At 38.2% G+C, this 23,788-nt stretch overlaps 1 protein-coding gene and 1 long non-coding RNA gene across 2 annotated transcripts in view; one reads left to right on the top strand and one right to left on the bottom strand.

The window, feature by feature from the left end:
- Positions 1–23,788, top strand: part of LOC126869980 (protein phosphatase PP2A 55 kDa regulatory subunit) — a 45,024-nt gene that overhangs the window by 4,050 nt on the left and 17,186 nt on the right. The gene's annotated exons all lie outside the window — the stretch shown is intronic.
- On the bottom strand, positions 801–21,878 carry LOC126870017 (uncharacterized). Its single transcript, XR_007691082.1, has 2 exons — positions 11,380–21,878; positions 801–11,213 (listed from the first exon to the last, which is right to left on the bottom strand). It is a non-coding gene; the product is annotated as an uncharacterized LOC126870017 (long non-coding RNA).

The following is a 23,788-nucleotide window of genomic DNA, read 5'->3' as shown; positions in this document are numbered from 1 at the left end:
ATAGCCGGTTTTTTGCTTCTGCGTTTCCAACCGGTCGATCGAACTCGTCTCTCTTTGCAAGCACGGCTGATGGAAACAGGTGTGTCGGAAATATTTAGAAATCGCGCGAAAACCAAGCTTTCGCTATGGCAAGGACAGGTGCTCGGGGGCTTTTCAATTTCTCCGGTGTTTCGATAAAACGATATCGAGAATCGCGTTTTCATCGATCCTCAACCGTGAGAATCTCAAAGACGGTCTTCAGTGTTTAACTGTGCTGCGTTCCTTTTTAATCATTTCAGACTCGATCGTGTTTTTTACATTCGATAAATAGACTATGGATATCTATGCAAATTCGTATTTTTGTAAATATATTTTACGTAAATGGAACTTGGGTGGAAAATTGTTTTACCTATTGAATATCGCGAAAGATTTTGAATATTCATTTTGAATATTTTATACAATTTGCATATTACGCGCATCCCCACAAATGTATAAAAATCCGCGGTCTATTGACAGATGTCTTAAGTTGGAGGAAAGTATAAAAGGATTCCATGGCGGAGTGTAGATCGTAATGGCGTAAATCAAGATTTTGAGAATTTGAATTTAGTCACGTATTTCAACGTTTAAAAGTACCTATCGTCCTTTTAATTACAGAATTTCCTAGCAATATCCGTTTACGTACTAGCTTGCAAACTTTGAAAAATGACATAGGATGTATCCCTTTTACGATAAAAAAAGAACGAAATCAATTCACGGAGTAATTCCTCCGGAATAAATTCCTCGAAAAAGTCCCTTCTTTCATCCGCTTACGTATAAGTTCGCCACTTTTTTTTTTTTTTTTTTTTTTAGATAATATACGACATATCCCTGTTGCGATAAAAAAGGAATCATCCGATAGTTGCTCCGTAATAAATTGCTGAAAAAATTCCATTCTTTCACGAGCTCAGAGATACGGCCCTGTCCTCCTAAACACGTCTTTCATTAACACGTCGCTACTTCGACACGATATCCATTTGAATTTTACATCACCAATTTACACTTCTGCACTTTCTTAACACATTGCCTCGTTATAGCAAAATGGGAATGGCTGTCGGCCAACTTGTCGGCAGAAACTTTTTCTTCGAGCTGTATTTTTTCCAATATACCACGATTTGCTCCAAATTTTATGCATAAACCCGACGAGCTTCGTCTGGCGCTATGGAACAGTCGCGACGGAACGTTGTCCAACTCGAAAGATTTTATCCGAAGAAACCTTTTTTTAGAGGAATTGCGCCGATTGTTTCGCGGGCTACCAGGGAGAACAATCGTCTCATCGTGCGGTTCGTTGTCCCTGTGACACAGCGAGAAAATAGCGACGCTGTCGATCGAAAGGAAGCTGGAATTTTGGTTGAACCGACGAAAGTCTCTTGGAACGCGTATCGTTTCTCGATAGAACGCCTACAGTTCTCGGTAATCGAATAGTTCGCTAATTGTACCGCGGTTTCACGGCTCGTTGTCCACCTTCCTGCGATTCAGAATTCCTTCGAACGATTCTCCATTCGGTCGACGATAAACGGGTCGATACGTAGATAGTTGGGAAACGGAAGACACTTCCTGTAAACGTTAACACGAGCCTCTTCAACGTCTGCTCGCGACACAGGCGCCGGTTTCTCGTACAAATGTTCCGCACGGAAGTGTGCTTCCACGTGTACTTTACTCCCATTGTGTCTTTTAATCCCGTTAAGTTACTTATTCCTTTGTTCCTGAGACGTATTGCTAGCAGGAAACTTATTGAGTATTAGAGCCATACATTTCTGACGTACCCTTGTATACAATTAACACTAGAACTACCACTGGTTTTACAATTTTATTTTAAAATTCCTACTTCGTGTTATATTTTTCCCCTGCAATGATGTAATGACTAACTAGCAACGATAACTAAAAGAATAATATAACGAATTTTACTTTGTTTTTTATGTATTCAAAGTGAAAATAACTTTGTATCAAGACTACTTATACCAATACCAGTCAAAATAATTGATACTTGTCAAAGTGTAAAAGGAAATTCCGGATCGATCGCTAGATCGCTAGATGCTAACACATCTACAATTTTATAAATTTGTCAATCCTCGTTTAGGGATCATGGTCCCAGATGGATTAATAATATCAAAAATATATTACATAACATGGAATTCCTTCTGTAAGAAAGTAATAATTCAATAAATATAAAAATATTCTATTATTAGGTATTTTTTTAAAAGACCCGTCATTTTGACTGGTTTTTGTAAAAATAGCTTCCTGTTAACTATCGGTAGTTATAGTGTTAATGAATCTGTAGGATGTCGTAATAATCAGACTACGGATATCTGTGCAAATTCATATTTTTATGAATACGATTAAAGAAATGATACCTACACAGAAGTCTGTTTCATCCGTTAAATAGTAGACGTAACGAGGATTCTACTTTGGATGTTATACATATTTTTGCAGGTTACATGCATTCTGTGCATTGCGATACGTACATATAGGTACGTGTATTGATCTATTTGAAGTTCCCTATATTTTGTACCTTGCAAGTTATCTTCTACAAGCTGTTATAATGACTCGATACGTATTTTAAATCGAACGAAGGGAAACAAAGGTGGGACGAAAAGAAAGATGCCGACGAAAATTTCTATTTCCTTCAGTCTGAAGGTGTAATCTGGTGGACTGGCACGGATTCGTAAAGTTTCGTTAATAAGATTAATTCAGTTGTGCGAAAGGTCTCAGGTAACGTAATGATCAAACTACTCGAGATAATGTGGATGTACTGGATGAAAGTTCATCTCTGTAGAGTTTACGCGGATATAATCGAATTTCCGTGAACTCTGTGCATTCGAACTTTCATAAATTCATAGAATGTTACTGGACGACGCGACGACGCGACGTTAACGGATTACGGACGACGGCGTCCCTTCCCTTGGGTAAAGTATCGCGTCCTTCGTAGCCGAGAACCTTTGTTCGTAATCCTTTTTTTATTCTCCGTCGTTCCTTCTTATTCCACGTCGTTTCTCCATTATCAACAACGACGTTAATTTACATGTAGTGGCAATTTATCGCATCTCTACACGACGTTGACTTTCGCCTCCCTGTGGGATGGGAAATACCGGTTTATTCCAATCAGCGATCGTTCTAATCGGCCTATCGATCTCTCTCAGCGAAATTAGCTCTCGTTACAGGACAATACAGGGGAGTCGCGATCGCAAACACGGGGAAAAAAGGTTGAACGAAACAATGAACGCATCGGTTCAAACAGTAACGCGATGGTAAAAATTGCAATTACGCTAATTGGCTTTGCAATCTGCTCGTATGGATAATGTAAAGTAATCGAGGAGAAATGCTAAATGAAACGTTGCATCGATGCAACGTTGATCCTTAACGCGTTAACTGCCACGCGAATTTGATATATTTGGCTCTGGTTGCCGCGGTAGATTCAAATATATTGCATCGTGATATTTCATTTGTACAAAATATTATGGTCATATTTGCACACCTTCGTCTGACAATATTATCTACAATGGCTACGAAAAATACTTGTTGCATTTATCGTAGCATTTGATTAATTAAATTCAAGTATATACAAATACATGTATATTCAGATAGTTGGAAACGAGATATATTAGGTTGTCCGAAATGTTTCTTCCGTTTCATAAGGTGGTAACAGATGAGCAACAATTTCTGTTTTATATTATTTTATACTATCTTAATTCAATAAACTAATATAAAACAAAAAACATTGTGCGTCTATTATTTCCTTAGAAAACGAACGAAACATTTCGGACAACCTAATACAACCATGGAAATGAGACGTAGAATCTGATTAAAAATACGCCCCGTTAGACGATAAGATTAAGTAGAAATCCTCTCAGCAGCCATTAAGTAAATCATTCTTACGTTGATAGTCGATGAAGTTTATCTCATTTTAATGATACCGGAGGATTTAGTAACGCGATTGAAAGTCTGGAAAACATCTCGAAAGACGCGAGGCAAGTTGCGAGTGAAAGTAGAGCGTTTGTCGATACAGAAACCATCGTGACGTTTAATCGAATTTTCTATAAGCGCTCTTCCTCCAGACGCGTATCTCTTCTCGTTCATTCTTTCGTTGACAAATGACTGAGAGAGTTGAGGGCGAGGGCAAGGCGAACCGGAGTGCATGTGCTCCAGGAAAGAGAGCGCAAGGAATACTCACGAAGCCGGCCTTTCACCTTGAAACAACACAGCTCGAAATAACCGGGCGTTCTCTATTTTCGGGCAACATCTCGGATGGTCCTCGAGTACGTTTCACTCTAACGCGTCTCTTAGCTGACATTCACATAGCTACGTGACGTCTGCGTACACACGTAGATACCAAGTGGCGATAAACAACCCCCGTTTACCGATAAGCGCCACGCAAATCGTTGTGTCCTTACTCACGTTCCGATGCAAAACGGTACGAGACACGTTCACGAGTCTGCTACCCGGCTTATCTGCTCTCGCAGCCGATGCTATCATTCGTGACATTTACACGTTCGATCGAATTTTTCACGAACGTTTGTATGAAAAATTTCGCGTTCCTCGTTTCATCGCCAGAAGCTAGAGAAACCTGACGTACTACCTAATATGGAGGGAGAGTGTACTTCAGGGAAACTTCTTTTCATTTATGTAAACTCGCCTTCTTGATACGTACAAGCTGAACTTTCTTTCCATGATACGAGACAACTATGCTGCCACGAGAGATACTACAAAGAATAAATGTTGCGATTAGAACGCGGATATTTATGCAAATTCATGGTTTTATTAAGATCCGAAGGAAAAGCTCGGGGACGTCATTTGCAAAATGCGATAGATACGACTTTAGGAACTGGGCTTCCGAACGGCGATTCTCTGTTGTTCGTTCGAAGGATTCACCGTGTTATTGTCAGCCACGCTTTTTATTCAGTTCAGCTATCGTTCCTTTACGAAAACGCGTATCGCGTGTTTGGTGATTCTCGGTAATGCAATTGAAGATATAAAATTTGGATAGGAAATCGTTTTTAGCGTTTGTTATAGAGCGTGCTCTATCCTGGTTGTTTTGTACGTCTTTACTCTTTCGCGTGGTTATCTCACTCCGTAAAGCTTCGTTCAGATTGGTCAAGCTATTCGAATTCAATACGTGAAGTATTGTTCGTTTCTCGAGTCCGAATAATTATTTTCGATACAATGAAGAAAATGGACAACTGAAATTTCATCGCGTCGCAAAGTTCCTAGATCGCCATAGCAGGATAGTAATTATCACGGCGAAAACGAAGAATATAAAGCAGAGACCGAGAGGCTGAACAATACGTGCGCCACCGGCATAATTTTCACGATAAGGACCATCACAATGAAACGAATTTACGGATCGTTGGAACTCGGAGGCGCGCGAAATTTTCACGATATTTTTCTCTGTGACGAGGCACCGGTCGACGGCGCCAACCCTTCGATCTATTTCCACCAGAGACGGAACGAGAGAGAGGAAATAAATTCTGGGTTGTCTTTCGTAAAAGGTATATCGAAGATACTATCGCTAATGCGAAAATCTTTCGATAATAGAATTTGTCGTGGTTTCATCGGATACTGTATCAAGGTAGAAAGTCCCTGTAAGGGATACGCTGATGCTTCTTTTTTCTACTTTACTGATCATCCTTCGAGCCTGTTGCGATCCTCGAACTTGCTCTCATTTTAGCAAACAAAAATCATCTATGCTGTTTTGAGAAGACGCTTAACATAAAACTAGAACGAGTAATCACGCGCATGCCGATAAGAATATTTTCATATCTTGTTCAAATTTTAGATGTTTTTAAAGTTAGAAAATTAGAATTGGCTCGAAGATGACCGAAAACAGGTTTAAGGACGGAATCTCTATATCGAAGAACGTAACCGAACCTCGAATCTTGTTACGATTCGTGCCACGCAAGAATCATCAGCGAGCTTCTTTCCTCTGCAATGACCAAGTCTCAGTGTCTACTTGGAACATAGCATCAAGAGAATAGATTTAACGAAGGAAAAAAGATTGATTAGGACAATGAACGTGGTTAGCTTCTGGTACGGTCAAAGTCGTTTCGTCGATTTACCGAAATTTACAAGAGCAGTCGAATTTACGAAACACGCGGTCATGAATAGCAATGAACTTTGTTTTTCCTTTCAATTTTCTATTTCTTTCCATTGCTACATTGCAGTTCTTTTAACGTTGTTTTATTGCCAATACGAAAATATCAGGTGAGTCGAGGCTAAATTATTAGCTTTGGCCAAAATGTGTACGTAAGAAAGTGCAGATAATTGGAATTTTATCTTACGAAACAGTTCGTTACAAAACTACAGGTTTCTAAATAACAGAGAAATAAATGGAATTTATTGGACAGCCAAGTAAAGCCTAAGTAGTATACATATAACTAATATATAAAATCTAAGCGAAACAAAACATAATTTCTGTCGTGTCATAAAAGAAATTTTTAATCTAATGTGTGATACTAACAAATAATTTTTTTACTGAACGCTCATAATGTTCGTTTTTCCCTCTATTAGTGTCATTAAATGATACAATTATACCTAAGCTGTATTTATCCATATTGCCTGAGGCCTGCAGTTTCCCGCTGTGAACTTCTATGTATTTATGGAAAATTTAACGATGCGAAAATGCATAAAGCGCGCATAATATCCAGATGAAATCATTTTCACCACTGATTATATTATATTTAAAATAACAATTGATGCTATTAATATTCTACTAAATATGTCCGCAGCCCGTATTGCGATGTTAATGAAATTTTAAAAAGTTTCATATAACGCATGTAATATATTCATGAAACTGCTCGAATACCTTCGCGAGTCGCTATAAGTAACATTTAAAGATATTTTGCAGAAGAAACATATTACAACTGTCCGTCAGAAAAGAACCTTCGGCCAGAAAATATTTTCCTTTTTCCTTCCGAAGAAGATTAACATTCAGTCGATTTGGGACGAGCATGAAAGACAGAGAGAGAGAGAGAGAGAGAGAGAGAGATCTACAGAGAAATTTGGGAAACATAATGGCGCAGGCTGCATTTTACGAAAGACAAACAAAGTTACTTAGAAAATTGGAGGAGAAACCGAGAGATTCGTGGATAATATATTCGATGTAGGATACACGACGGTGCTATTCGTGATGCTTCTTCGTCCAACGAAATGCTGGGATCATAAACAAGGCATGTTGAACACCGAAATCGTACAAAAGCCAAAGACAAAGCGATGTTCCGTAGGAACCCGATGAAAACCCGAGCTTGCACCGATACAGATGCGCGTTGCGTTTAGGTGCAGCTGTTGTACTCAAGTATGGCGAAAAAAGGGAAAAGAACGTCGTTGCCCACATTCTCGTCGCAGTCTACAAATGAAGGCTTTTACGCCTAATACCTCGTTTCTCTTTCCTCTTTTCTCTCACACTCCTTTTCCTTTCTGCATTCTACTTTCCGTTCCTTTTCTCCCAGAAATCGTGACAATACACCTTGCATTTGCACGATCCCTCTCTCTCTCTCTTTCTCTCTCGTGTTTCGTTCGTTCGCTTCGAAATAGATCGATGATCCTTAAGCCGCGAGAGAAGAGAACCGATGAATGAAAAGATATTCGTATTTCGTGCATCAACTTCTCTAAGCTAATCTGAGCCAGGAAAAGATATATCGCAAGGGGAATAGCATAGGCATACAGTGACTATAAAAAGATATTGGCATGCTATTGTATTCGTTGTAGTAATTACATACTAATTAAATAGATTAAGATATATTGAATTCTGTATCGTTCAATAGTATTTTCGTAAGATTACAAAAATTCGACATTATGATGATGAAACGTAGAAAATAAGGGTATGTACTGTATGTACGTTACGTTTGAATTAATCTACACAAGTACGAGTATTAATATTCAAATATTAATTATTGTATTATTCAGAAAATTTATTTTTACAAGTAACCATTAAACTATTTGATGTCAAATAGCTCTTCGATTTCACGAGATTCGATATACCTACAGAAACGCTTAACAAAGATATCGACCATTGCCGAAATTCCAAATAATCGGAAGGTTTATCTCGGTAAAGAGTAGAGTCCGAATGTTTTGAAAAGACACTGCGTTAAATTGATGTATTCCAAGCAATGACGAACAACGCAAACAAGCGGTCAGCGAAGCACATATTACATAGCTTGGAAACGTCGGATCGGTGAAAAATGAACGCAAACGTTTCAGTACTGTCACGTATTTCCGTGCGATATTGCGCGTAGAATGAAAGACTAAGTCCTGCGAGTAAATAGGGACAATTTAATATTTCCATAGTGGAGAAACTGCGAGAAGAGAAGTCAGTTTTTAAAGCTCCGCGATGTGCCGTATATCTGCTTGTTATTCCTGCATGTTGCTCCTTTCGATCGTATTTCGCATGCGTTTTGCGAGCTACATGCAAATATCGTGCATTCGCGGAACATTATCGTGGCTCGTGCCACGGAATACAAACTTTTCAATTCTATCCGGTGGCCGACGAACGCTTCTAAATAATTTGAGTCCGTCTCGACGGGCAAGCAGAGGGCCTTGGTTCCAATTGCTTCGTACGAATTCCGATTGTGTCACTTCTAAATCTACGTATAGCAGGCGGCCTTGCGATCATTCTTCGATGTCTTCGTTAATCGTAACCCTAGAATCATAGCACGTGCTGGCTATTGGCAATTGCGATCGCAGGAATCGGTAGGACAAAGTCTTTTAGTCTCTTGTCCTCGCTAAACATCGCACGCGTTTACCTTACGTTTAAGGCCACGTGTTTTTAATTTCGAGCTTTGATAATCCAAACACGATCTACCGTTTTCATTGCATGCACATGCCTGCCGTTGATTGTGCAACGAGGGTGCAAATGAACCGTTCTATTCGCGATAAATACGGGCGCAGAGTCCTTGTTATCCGATAAACTGTACACAGTGTTTCGTAATAAGCTCTACATACGATACACACAGGCTATTTGTGTAATTTTTAGTCCGTGTCCTTTCGTTTCGATAAATACGTCGAGTAGCGATAGAATCAAGTTGAGTAAATTCACGTAATCCTGAATCAAATCCGATATCCATGCTTCGTTTCATAACATACAGTAGTTTATGTATCGTACTTGCGAAATATTCGATTTTCACAAGCTGCTTTTCCAAAGAAGAAGCCAGAATGACGAACTGTTCTGAACATCTACTTATATCGAGTCCGATATTCGAACGAATCGAGCCCTTTACTAATCGGATCGCGAGAGCCAGGTTCCATCATCGTACAAAATTGGTAAGTTTCGAGAAAAAGTTTTAATCCTGAAGATCAGCTACGTTCCGTAGAACAATTTCGAGCCAATCAAACTCAATCGAACTCTCATGGACAACGATCGTGATCGGTTAGATGAAACAGAATGTTCATTGTTCCGACAGGTATTTAAAATCTTGAATATTGCAAAATCAGCTTTCTATTGATGTTTCACAAAAAAAAAAAAAAAGAAGATTGAAATGAAATCGACGCTAAAAGCTTCTAAATAATCTAAATAACAAAAAGATTCGACGAAATAACAGGATGATAAACGATATAAACTTATTGCGACCTATTTGTACCCATCATTAATGGCGAGTCTTTTTACTCGCGTTGAAAAACAATTTCTCGACAATGGAAAAGTGAATTGTTGAAACGGTCGTCGCTACGCAGGAGCGTGATCATCGGCGTAAAATTTATGCAACAGCACGCGCGCAGTATTCTACGAGCTACTCTTTTCGAATGAAAATATTATCAGTGCCGTTATTTCTTCGGCTCATTTTCCCACTACAAACTGGGTTACGAACACGCGCTTGTCCAACGAAACGTAAAAACTCTCATCGATTTCGGAAGCTCCTCGTGGCAAATCAAAAGTTGACTGTAATTAGAAAACGTAGGAAGCCTATAAAGCACTAACAGTATCGTGCTGTTCTATTAATGAAAATTACGTTGACGAGTTGAGGATTATAATAGCGTAAGTCGGTTTGTTGGTATTCTTCGTAAAATAACATTTTGTGTTTGTTATTATAAAGAGTTCAATATCTTTTTGTGATTATGAAAATATACCTCGAATGAGGGTGCAGTTATAACTTAGAATCGATTGACCATGAGACTATGATTATATATAATATTTTTAGCAGTCAAATTTCATTTAATTTGTTTTTTAAAGACTAACTAATTCTCAGAATGTTTTGTTACAAAATTCGTTTAGGGAATTGTTTCAGTTACCTAAATAATTTGTCAAGGCTCGTTTCTGTTATGAGACGCTAAACATTATTTTCTTCATGATGCTCACGCGTTTCTACTCGTCAACGGGCAGCTAGCTCGTAAATCCAAATCGAATTCCAAATGTACTTACCCATGATCCTCTCCTTGACCCACTGATCAAGTCAGCGGTTGATTTCGATATAAGTGCAGGCTTTCAGATAGTTTACCCTCGTCGAACGCACTTTCCATGGGGAAGGTGATACTTTGCCTCAAAGGCGACCTGGTTGCGAAAGCTGCGACACGGAGGAGCCAACGATCCCGGTGATATTACTATGGAAACGACATGATGTCGATGAATACGACAGCGTTCGTGATACTATGCCTGTTTCGCCCCATTTACATAATATAATTCGTTATATGACGAAAAAAGAATATTGAAAATCTGTTGTTCGCTTTTACGTTGCCGCGTCTAATTGCTCGCACAAAAGCATAAATCGATAGCGCGAACCTCCTCTGGGTGATTACACGTTGACCGCCGCGTGTTATGTACAAGATGTAGTTATAACCCGCTCATTATGATCACTTTGGTACTTGCAATTTTTGACAAGAATAACCGGCTGTCAACATTAAACAGAGGATAACAAATTTTTGTCATTGAACTCAATTTATTACAAACGATTATAACGTTTTTACGACTTATATTTATCACAAACTGTACAATTAACACACGTTTATGCTACATTTCCTAGCTTTCTTTCTTCTCGAAAACGATATAAAACTTATTTGAAAAACTTATCAAGCCTCGGCTGTTGTTTGTTTGCGTTTATTAGCTGCTGAATATAATTCTCACAGTCGTAATGCTTCTCGAACTTTGTCGCTCTATATCGCACGCTACGACGAACAATTCGTAGAGCTTCTTGCATCTGGGCATTAGTCGCTGAAACTTCTGAAGTTTCTTCCTCCCTAAATAGGTTAGATTCATTATCTTCTGATAATTCGCGCTCCTGTGAAAGATAAAGGGATGCTCCGGTCAAAATACGTCTCGAAAAGAAGGTTCAATTAATACGAATTTGTTAAGAATTCGTATCGTTTGTCCCCCAGAGTTGCAATGCATTGAAATATACTACGACAATAACATTTCATTTTTCTAAAATATTCTATCGCACCTACTTGCGCCCTTTTTCTCGACAATGTTATCTCAGTTGTTCATATCGTCAAAAATTCGTTGGCCCACGACATTCATCTTACTTTAACCACTCTACAAAATTTAGCAACACGCGGATGATACGATCACTGTGGCTATATGACCGTTTCAGTCTGCTTTCGCCTATGAATTCACAATCGCAAAAACGTTCGCCGCGGCTAAACTTCATTATTTCGTCTATAGGTCGGTGCCTCGAGAAAGATGCTGGCACGTTCGCCAGTGTCCGTTCGGTTAATGTCTGTTAATATTTAGCATGTACGCGTTAGGTTCCACACAGCGTTCGAGTGCCTCGTAATAGAGCAATTGCACAATTTACGCAGCCTTTTAGTGGAATCATTGAAAGCCAGTTCCAACCGCTTATCAAAGATGAACAGGACTGGGATAAATCGACGGAAGACGGCGAACGTTCTTTGTGAGCGCGATGCTTCTACGTTTATTTCCAACTAAATCACTTTACGGAGTAACGAGCATGTTGGATGAGTAGTTTCGTTGTAACATCTTCAACCACTTCGTCGACAGCCACTCACAAGTATTATATATATTACTTTTTGAAATTTCGTTAGCATTATAACGTGACACGACTGGCACCATTACACTGACAAAATCGAAAAGCAATCGAGTGTTTGCAATTATCAAAAACATATAAGTGTTGTTGGTAATATCAGTGTTTGTTAAAAAATACGGTTACCTATGCCAATTCATTTTTGTCATATTACTCCAATTATAATCAATTTAATTTGAGCAAATATCAATGGTCGGTGGTTAAGTACATCCATGAGTCTATCTGTTGAATTCGAAGATAATGTCAAGTTTTAAACAAATAATCAAAGTTCGTTATTCGGTTATTGTTTTTAGCTAGCTACTTTTTCGATTCTCCTGTATTTTACCGATATCCATATCTACTGTTGCCACAGATTGGCTAATACGAGTATACATATTTATGCATATTTATACCGATCTCGGAGCGTGAAAGTGCTTTCTGTTAAAAATCTCGCGTGACGGTGGATGGCGAGAACACGTGACGGTTCGTGGAAATAAAAACAAACGGACGAAACGGCAGTCTGCGAGTTTATTGCAGCTGGGCAAGTTCAATATGCGAGGAAAAATTGGAATATCTTTCTTCCATTTAACACATTGCCATTGTTGCCGTCGTACTTCTTTTCGCGAACAGCCAACCATTGTTTTCTCCTATTGGCAAGCGGATGGAACGGTCGACGAAACGAAAAGTAAAAAAGCTTATACGAAATTTTAATTAAACCATAGATTTTTAACAAAACCGGATTTATCAAACAGACCCTCGCTAATGCATAACGTGGGCTCTAAAGTACGAAGATTATCTGCGAAAAATTCTCTATTGTCGCGTGTTGTATACTCTACTTGCATAAATTGCCTAGCAATCAGCTTAACCTTAACCCCTTAACAGCGCAGTTATGGTTTGAGCTTGATGAACGCGCTTGATGAACGCGCGCTATCCAACCCGTGACTTACGTATTTCGGTTGCGTACGAAAAATTCCAAGTGAAAAATTTTGCACGCTTCTGTCATACTTGTTTTATAGCGTGACAAGAGCATATAGAGTGGTTCATGAAAGTATTTGAACACCCATAGAAACGTTTCTGAATATATAAAAGATCTCCTATGACATACAACATGATACGACTACATATTACGGTCATATTCGTAGTTTACAGGAAATATGAAAATGTGTATAGGAGTGACAAGATTCATTTTTGACAAACACACGTATCGTAAAATTGATGAAATATTCAATTAATCGCTGTATTAGTACTAAGACCATCAGAGTGGTTAAAATAACCAACTCGTCATTTTTCAATCCAGAAATATTATTTTATATAGAAATTATCAAAAACTTGAATGATCTTTGACGATATATTTGGACGAAAGGTTGCTCTCCTTTTGCATTATTTTTCCAATACATCTTCCATTTTGACACAGGTTTATCTTTCCATATTTTATCTACGGTCGTTTCAATGTTAACAAAATCTCAATATTTTTAATGAGATCGTCTTTCGCGCTGATCGTGCGCTTAAGGCGATCACTTATACTATATACTAGTTTTTTATCAAGCGCATGTTCGCACTAAACTTTCATAAAAATTTTATAATTTTTACATACATCTCTAATTTGCTTTCAAATTACACATAATGATCATAATCTCGACAGACTCATTACGGTGCTAACGATATTTCAAAAAGTTCCATATGACACGCGTAATATATCAATCGACGGTAATTGTTCGAATAATTTCATCACAAGCGCCAGAAAAAGAATGCAAAGAGACGTTCTGATGTTTGGTCTCGCAACTTCGTTACGAGTTAATAAAAGAAAATAAACGGCGACAAGGGTGCTCGTTCGAAGTGCAAGATAATTGCAGGCAGCGTGCATTAACGGTGCAAGCGGCGCGACGTTGCGTTTCTTTGGCACGCGGTTTCGCGAGTCAATAAAGCCACGACCTATTGATCCGAAAGGTCCTCTCTCTCTCTCTCTCTCTCTCTCTCTCTCTCTGCCTCTCTCTCTTTCTCTCCTTCTCTGTCTAAGCTGGTTCTATCTCGATGTCGAAGCCGAGTTGGCGCGTAGTACGGTAGGCCGAAGATAGACACACCTTCGGACGGGTGGCCACTAGAAATCCATGGAAAGCTCGCAAAAGTTCTATCAACCCTCGATCTCGAGATTCCTCGCTCTTGCTTGCCTGCGCTGTAACGTCAGCTGCTGACAACGATTCTTTTGCCGTGGTCGTCGTGCTGCACGCTAATCACTTCGTTACCCAGTGGCCAGATGTTTTAACCACCTTAATTCTACTTACAACCCACCTGTTATTTCGTCCGTCTCGTCTCTCTTTCTTCTGCAACTTTCGCGTTACGATTGCGAAGGGTCCTTCAACGGCGCGATGGTTCCTCAACGAAACGAAATGCGAATCGTTGATCCTTTGTTACGTTGTGTTTACTGTTTAGCATCTTAGGTACGACGCGCCACTATAGTGGCTTTCGCCGATGTTATATTACGATGCGCCACTATAGTGGCTCACTCTTCTGACTCATTCGCTCACCGTTTGAACTAAATCTTTTTCATTTGTCTTGCTTCACGCTTCTTTTGCCCTCACAACGTTTTATAACAGTGTTAACAATATACAGACAGAATATGTAGCCTTTGTTTCTGATACGCCAGTGTCAGGTATCAGTTGGTACTTTTCGCTAATATAAATATATCATTATTAGGTGTTCTTTTTAACATGCTGATCCGTATCCTTATAATTTTGTAGAATCTTCAACCTCAAAATGTCCCTTCAAAATAGAAAACGGAAAGCAATTTGAAAATCGCTATCGCGCTATGAGTGTGAAAATTGTGACGTGGGTCTATGTGTTGTAACGTGCTTTAAAATATATCACACTCGATTGTATTATTAATTATTAAAGGGAATTATTAAAGCTAAAGTATATGCATCATATCTTTAAGAAAAATTATAATTTAGCTATCAGAAACCTCGTTCCAATGTGCTTGCGTAGGAAACAGCATTATCCGTCACACATTGCAGAGCTGCATCGTTTACACGTAATTCGCGTCGAACTCTGTCGTACAAAGAAACAGCTCCGCACAAAATTCAGCCGTATCTAAGAAGTTGATAAGTGTTTGGACGTTTCAGCTAATTTCTAGTAACCAGATCGCGAATATCTATGCATTTCTGGGAAATTTAAAACTACACGGAGCGTACGTCGTACAAAAAGATGTGTACATTGTACGATATTAGCTAGAAGCACAGCAGTCGTTGTGATGCTCAGTGAACGATACGGATCTCTGTTTAGTCTTTTTCTTTCTAATTGCGAATGTAGTTGTGAAAAATGTGAATTCGTATAAACATCGGCGATCTAATAACGATAGAACTTGGATTCGAATGCAATATGCAAATTAGTGATGTGCGTATGGTAGCTGCAAAAAGTATTATAGGTATACATTGAGAATACATATACCTATGTTGTAAGTAGTATTTTATTAACTTTTGAGTTGATGGTAAAATAATAGTCGCTTTTTTAGATAAACTGTTTCAAATGGTTCACGCGTAACTGTTTACGATAAAATGATTTTAGCGAAATGATGTTCTGTGTTCATAAAACACTTAACTTTCGTTTGGACTTAGGCACGCAACGTGATCAGTTTAGATTATTCTGTCATTAGTGAATCGATCATACATTTTTTGCGTCTACGAGTATACAACGCACTCTAAAGAGAATTTCCAGATGATCGTACACTTTTTGTCAGTCCTTTTTTGTTAGTTCTTTTTTTTGACATTGACAAGGTTACCTTCGCTTTTTATGAGGAAACTTACCATTTCATACAAATATATATATATATATATATATAATCTTTTAGTTATCATAACATTCAGTCATCATAACAAATATTTGTGATTCCTTTTTTAGATTTCAAATAATGTACGGAGAATCATAACTACGATATCTTAAATGTCATGCTACGTAACACAGTTATTAATATTTATTAGGGTTGAATCATAAATAATCACCGACGCTAGTCGTAAGTTGTAAGCTTCTCGGAAATTCCAAATAATTCCACAGCTCTGTGTCGTAGCTGTGTTTACCTTATCTTGCAGAATTAAAGAGTTCAAAAACAACAGTCTGCAAGCGCAGATAAAGTACCACATAATACAATTTTTTCTAAAATGGGAAGGTTACAATGGTGTACGGTGGCGGAGAAAAGAAATTTTATAAAGTGAACAGTATAAAAAGACAGCATAATTTTACAAGACGAATTTTTATCTGACAAGAGCAACGAATAAATGTAATATATACCATAGAGTAGTTAACTATTACCAATATGTTATAAAGTTATTAATACAAAAGTTACTGAAACTCATAACTCACTCAACACTCAATTTTAAACCTTACTTTATCAAAATTATACAGAATTCTTTGAACGGGCAAAAATTCCAGCCGCTAATTGCCTATAACGAAATCGCTTGTAATATTTGAACAGTAATTACTCTTACATATATCTTCCCGTTTCCGCGTCGTTAGGATTTTCTCCAACTTTTCTCGTCTCACGTGTACATACTGTATTACTTGTTATTGTTCCTCCGGAGAAACGATGTCATTAACTGATCTCTCAGAAGGATACCGAGTATGAATGACAGCACAACAGCTATAGCTTCGCCAATCTTGGGAACGTTGGGTTTGGGTTTAAAACGGAAATCTCGAGCCTTCGGGTCGGAGAACCGGAAATTGCCGGGGCTTAAGGAAAATCGTGAACGAGTTTGCGAAGGTGTCCGTGAGACGCGAAACGTTTCCTCGAGTTTCTCGGTTCGAAGAGATTTCCCTTTAGAAGGGATCCTCCTCTTCTAATTCAGCAACGATTAAACTATTTGAAAGATACACTGACTTCTAGCGGACTAATTTGTACAGCGTCGAGGACACTGTAGGAAAGTTTAAAGAGCAGGTGCAGATTAAAGTTTTAGATCGATGCATACTTTTGGGTGTTTCGGTTATTTGTGAGCAAAAATTTCCTTCGCTTATGGTCGTCAATGAAAGACAAACACGCCTTATGCATAACGCGGCGCACATGATATAGTCATTACGTAAAAACGTTAGGGAGAGAGAAATTTGTACATCGTTGATCTAGAAACTTTATTACAAATTTCTGTTCTATAGAACAAATATATATGTTTGGAGGTATCGGTTGAACATTATCGATATTTATCACTGTTAATGTGCTATTTACGATTTATCAGGATTGCCGGGAAACTCGTATGAGCAGAGTTATCGCCGAAATCGTCTAACCGTAGCAAATTTCTGTCCTTTCCGAGTCCATTAACGGGCCGATGATCACCGTATGCACGAAAATGCCTCGGTGATCTGCATTCACCGAGGCAACCACAAACCTAGCTCTTCTACTCTCCGCTTTTCTGTAATATTATCCCCGATACGATGCGCATGATTAACGCGGGAAATGTTGCGCCTGGGAATATCTTTTTTATTATATCGTGGAACAATGATATGCTACATATTATTATCTGTGATAGATTACTTCGTTATCTTATTTTCTCCTACCATTGTTCAAGCAATTGTTTTATTATATTATCATTCACTTTTGTATCTTCTTATATCTTTTATATCTATCGGGATATCTTTCCGTGAAAGAAGAGCAGAAAAGGAGTAGAGATAGGAGAGCGTGCGAGGAAACGAAGGAGTAAAAATGAAAGAAAGAAAAGGGAGCTGATGATTCTCATAAGGATCATTCTATCGCCTCGTGAAGATTGTTTCGTTCGATTGATAATTATTTACTTCGTTGTTTTATTTCATAGTATGAACGAACAAAGAGAAAAAGAAGCAAAAGGAAAAGAATAGCAGGGTAAAGAGAGGAGGAAAGAAGAAGGAAAAATGGAAGACGTAGCAGAGTTTTATGGTTCCAAATAAAAAGTCTGGTAATTTTTCAAAATTACCAAGTAGTTTTACTTTAACGGAAAGATAAAAGCTTTCTCTCTTTATCCTTTTTTGTCGTCTTTTTTTGTTTGCTAATTTAATGCATGTCGTGCGACGTGAGTTGTGTACCTGCGTACACCACTTGAAGTAACTGGGTCAGCAGCGTGTACGGTAATTGGCAGCAGACTAATTTCCTTACAATTAGTTCGTTGACGGCGTGAACGAGTGCCTGGCATACAATGATACCTGTATGTTCAACTTCGTTGTTACGTTAAAAGTTTCGTCAACTTTTCCGCTTCCATTGTATCAAATTACAAGCAACTTAAGACCATTACCACACACATTCTATACATAAAATATCACGCTGTATAAACCGTGCGGATTATCCAGCACAGTATCTACGGAGCTACGCGAGAAACGTGTTCTATTCTATATGCTATTTTAGTACCTAAAGTACAATAGAATTGAATTTGGTTAAATATTTATTGCGTATTCAGTTAAATACTAGCTCTGTTACGCATAATTTTCCATCGTATAATCTTCTAGAGCTTTGTCGAATCTGTGCACAGTTCTGTACTCTCCATCGGTGCTTAAAATATCAACTTGTCCTTAGACATAAATCGGGCAAGTTTTTAATCAACTGAAATAGCATGTAGTTCACTTGTGATCCCTATGCATATTTAATATCGCGAATATCAATAGTAGTAACTATTTTATTACTGTCTCCAAAGTACACAGTATTTGTACATTAGTTTGCACAAGATGGAATTCCAATCTTGTATTGAAATACTTGTATTTAACTCTTTTAATTGCTTGACACATATGCATATATGCGCGTAGAATGCTTTTCTTTTATCATTATCAAGAATATATTCGTTCATTTACCCATTCTCGTGAACTTACCCAGGTGAATGTCGTGATAGTGATAGGAAAGAACACTTAAGGATATTCAACGATATAGTATACACTTCGTACAGAACTCGCGATTACTATTAGTGGTTCGCGATTCGCGATTACAAGTTCGACTACTGGTCGATGTATTTTGATGCGCGATACAAGTTCGGACGATGATTGCTCAAGATGCCGAGGAACTTGGATCAATTATTGACTCGGACCGATGCGTAACGATTCTGACGACTGTAACGTCTCTTGTCTAACGACTCCTGTGTAGCGACTGTAGTGTAATGACTCTATGTAACGACTGACTTTCCGTCACGATGATGCTGCAAAGGAAAATTATGATGGAGTGTGTCTAAGGATGCGAGATCATCGGATTCATTGAGGAAAGTCTTGGTTCGGAAAGTGAGGGAAATGGACGTCGTTGTTAATTGGCTAATTTTGTGTTGGTAGTTGGAAAAGGATGCTAACTGCCCTTGAGAGAAAGTTGCTAGCTGGAAGCATCGTACGTGAGAAAAAGCAGATTTCTCGTATCTTTCCGTAGTAGGTGATAGACTTAGGGACTGTTAAGAGAAAGACTATTTGTCCCTATTGGAGAATCTCAGCTAAACAAATCCTAAGATTTATAGCGGGTCCTTGGTCTAGCTGCAAATATTCTATAAGGATGTATCGACATCTGGCAATCATCTTGTCCGGAGCGTTGAGTCTTTGTGTAGCGAGCCACGGGACAGAAACCGTTGGAAAGTTTACTGTCGAGTGCCGCTACATTTACATAAATTAAATCATTTGCATCGATAAAATTTGAGGAAGAATTTGTATCTAAACTAGTTCTGGATGAGACAGCGAAGTAAATGCATCGAAGTTACGTAAACGCGATACTATTGAATAACATAAGTAAATTAACTTGAACAATAAGAAGCTAACAATAGATAAAGTAACTGTTTTGTGAAGATACAAAAGGTGTATTGAAATAATAGAATATTTTTCGCTGGTGCGCTATATAAATCAGACGCAATATTTTACAAAAATGTCCACAATTCAAAAGAATATAATCTTGTCATAGCTCTATAAACGTTTCTTCTAACTTCATGAAACCATAGGTGTAAAGATTTGTCGTCCTTGACAGTGTCACGTAAACTTAACGGTAGGTTGACGAAATGAAATAGCTGAGTCGTAACACAACTACTGTCTTTATTTTCTAGCACAGCACAGGTTTACACTGATCGGAGAGGTTCACTGTTCGAGGGTTTTGTCTATTTCTTCTTAGGTGTTCTCGTCTCATTACGGAGGAAAGCTCGGTGTGGGTGTGTCCTCTTTAATTAACAACGCGGATTCGCTGTTCGCACCTTCCGTTAGGAAAAGTGAGGGTAACGATCCACGATGCCAATTGGTTATAGACTATGTTAATAAATGAAGATAGGAGGAGAAAGCCTCCTACCAACGTGGCTAGTAGGTAATATTGTTCATGGGAACAACTACCTGCTTTCCCCGTAATTAGTAAGGAAGTATAACAACCTAAGGGCTGTTTCAAGGACCATCCATAAACAGATAACACAAAAATAATAAATTAAAAGTTTAAGTTTATGGTGGGTCCCTGGGCTAATTAAGGGTACGCGGTGAAGACCTGCCTCTGATAGGAATTGACGTTACGACAGCTTGCGTTCTCCTAGCGAACGATGAATTGGCAGATAGTAAATCTAGCGAACTTAAACAGAAATGATTCGTGAATTAATAAGGCGTTGCGATGAAAGTTTTGGGCCGGTTACAGAATATTTATACCACGGTTACAGAAACGGTAGCAGACAGTACTCAAGTACAGTAGTACAAGACCTACCACTCGAATTATCTAGGCCACCTGCTTGTAGAGCAACTGGCAGCAGCGTCGAGCCTCTTACTTCGCTGACAGCGCTGAAGCTCATCCCCGTGTGTATACATTACACGTATAAAAGCTCGCTATAACCATTTACAAGCGTCAGCCGAAAAATAAAAGCCACCCACACAAACGTCTCGGTCGTTTCGCGACTAACTCGAACTCGCGAGTTTTCTTTGCTGGCATTTTTCCTTTCCTTCGACGCAGTTGAAATCGGGTTACACAAAGATGGGCTGGGTTTTCGATGGGTGCTTATTAATCGGTAAACTCGTTCGTCGAATTTACAAACCGTCGTAAATTGACACCAATAGATGACGGCAGAAACGGTAATTTGTTTATCGCAACGTGACCGTACAAAGATGATGGTCAAATTTTTGGTTGTTTCTTAGCTTAAGCGATTATTAATGGGTAAACGTCAATGCATATTTGGAACATTGTCATAGTGGAAAATCGTGCTGGACCATCCTGAATTTTTCTGTCGTAATGTTTTTGTAATTTGAACTGGAGCGGATGGAATTATGCGGAATTTCATGAAAGTGATTTGGAGTATACGAAGATAAATATTTTTCAAGTATCGATTTAACAGAGCAGTTTGAATTATTAAAATTTCTTGAACGATCCAATACAATTTAATACGATCGTGGCATTTATTTATGGAAGTAGCTTCGAAGGTACCGCACGACTTTCCCTCGCACATTTTAAATGATCTCGATGGCAAAGCGTATACTCGCATCCTGCTGTGGATTTCCATCAATTGAATAACCCGCTCCATCCCAGTCGTTCGCATATTCTTATCCGTTCTCAATTTAACTTGGTCGCGTAACAAGAGGTTGTTACGAACTGTTACGACAACCGGCGAACTAACGAGTGAGAAACAATGAAACTTCAAGCCGAAACGGCGCGAAAACACGTTTGATACCGTTCCGATGCTCGAAGAAACTGCGATTACACACTCCGTTGTATATCACGCTTTCATGATCCGTGATAATACTTTCTCGCACGTCCAATGTCTTTATAAACTTTAACTTTGTTAAAATGTTGCTTCTGGCAAATCCTATAGTATAACTTTATAAATATCAAAGTTCTATCAAACTTTAGAAGATAATTCTGTCTTGCTATAAAAGATTAAATTTGATATACATCGGACATCGCTATGATACCTTAACAGTAGAACTACCGATAGTTAACACGAAGCTATTTATATCAAAAGCAGTGAAAATGACTGGTGTTTAAAAAATACGTAATAATAGAACATTTTTATATTTATTGATTTATTACTTTCTTACAGAAGTAATTCCATGTCATTTCGACTGGTGTGATATTTCTAGTGTTAGCATCTAGCGATCTAGCGATCGATCCGGAATTTCCTGATATCTGATATCGTCATATCGAATGATACGCAGTAAAAATTTGAAAAACGTGTGGCAAGTTGTACAAAACGAGGAAACTGGTTAATTGGGGTACGATAAACAAATTGCAGGACCCTTTTACACTTTGACAAGTACCAGCCATTTTGACTGGTGTTGGTATAAGTAGCCTCGATACAAAATTATTTTCAGTTTGAATACATAAAAAACAAAATAAAATTCGTTATATTATTCTTTTAGTTATCGTTGCGAAAGTCATTACGTCATCGTGGAAAAAAAATATAACGAAGTAGGAATTTTAAAATAAAATTATAAAAACTGACGATTTGATTGGTGTGGTAGTTCTAGTGTTAATAATAACGAGTATAGTATACTAATTGTATATTATTTTATACATTGAAGGTATTTCTTGTTTTAACGACTTTTATACAATATATGGATAAAACTTTATTTTTATCTTCTTGCGTAATATATTTTTCTATATATTTTACACTTTGATTTCGACTTCTACACTTCAGTCGTTGGTAGCTCGAATCTTCTTCAAGTTACACTTTGAAAGAGGAAACGTATTCTTTAGTTGTTTCGTTGTTATTCGAATTTGCAATTCGATCGAAGCTGCAACAACCGACTTCCGCGATACGCATAAAATCGTATGTGCCTGTTGAAAACCTACAAAAACTCACACGATCCGTACTAAGGATTCACCAGGATGGCCTACTGGTACACTTTTATGATCCCTTTAACATTGAGCGTTGACCCACTATTCCAGAAGAACGTTCGTGTCTGTTGGCCTCGGGGTTCCTACTTTATTCTCGTTATTTTTTAATATGTGCATGTTCCACCCCGATGCAACGTAACCAATGCATTCTCCATAGAATGGATCCTGGTATTAAATGTCATAGAAAATGAAACGAAACATGAACGATTCATCCGTTGGATCGTTTCACTTAAGAAGAGGAACGAAAATTGACTCGAAGAACTACTAAGTACAGTAGAACATCGATTATCCGAATATCGATTATCCAGGTAAATATCGTGGATATTCATTCGCCCGTGAAACACAAGCCTAATATACTGTAACGTCCTTGGACCATCGGCATAATTTCTATCCGTTATTTATTCCAAAACTGTTCAGTTTAGTTGAAGTAACGTATTTCTTTTCGGTTTCGATAAATTAACGTTATAGTTATCAAGACAAGCAATATTTTAATACCTTCGACCAAAATTCTGACGAGTAATATCTTGAAAATTTTGAAGAGAATTGACGACGTGCCTGTAAAAAATAAGAAATCTGACTCGTCGCGGTCTTCCTATGTGGTTTCTAAGTGAAAATTATTGGCGAGCCACGGGCACGTAAGTACGAGTTATCGTGATAGTCAGTAGGTCGTGAGAAAAGATTATACCACTAGTAGCCTTTGCTTTCTCAGTTTGCTCCTTTTGAAGGCTGCGAGAACGTATATCAACAGCCTGATAAGAATAATAATGTCGATGAGGTAACCTCGTCGATACAGGCATGGCGATTTTCTCGGAAACAAAGACTATACGATAGTAAAGGTATTACCATTGTCTCGTACATTACCATACATACATAGTAAGCATTTGAACACCTGGACTAATATTGCCAGTAAAAGTGAAATAGTAAACTTACGTAGCGAAAATCGACAACTTACGACTTACCAGTTTATTTGTCGATCCGCGAACTATATTATTATCCAGTAAATCATTGTACAGAAAGGCCCTGTGTAATTTGCTCGAAAGGTTGATATTTTTTATACCTAACCCAAGCCTAGTTC

Source organism: Bombus huntii, chromosome 10 (genome assembly GCF_024542735.1).
Source record: "Bombus huntii isolate Logan2020A chromosome 10, iyBomHunt1.1, whole genome shotgun sequence".
In the NCBI taxonomy this organism is placed as follows: domain Eukaryota; kingdom Metazoa; phylum Arthropoda; class Insecta; order Hymenoptera; family Apidae; genus Bombus; species Bombus huntii.
This window is presented reverse-complemented; position numbering and strand designations above follow the sequence as displayed.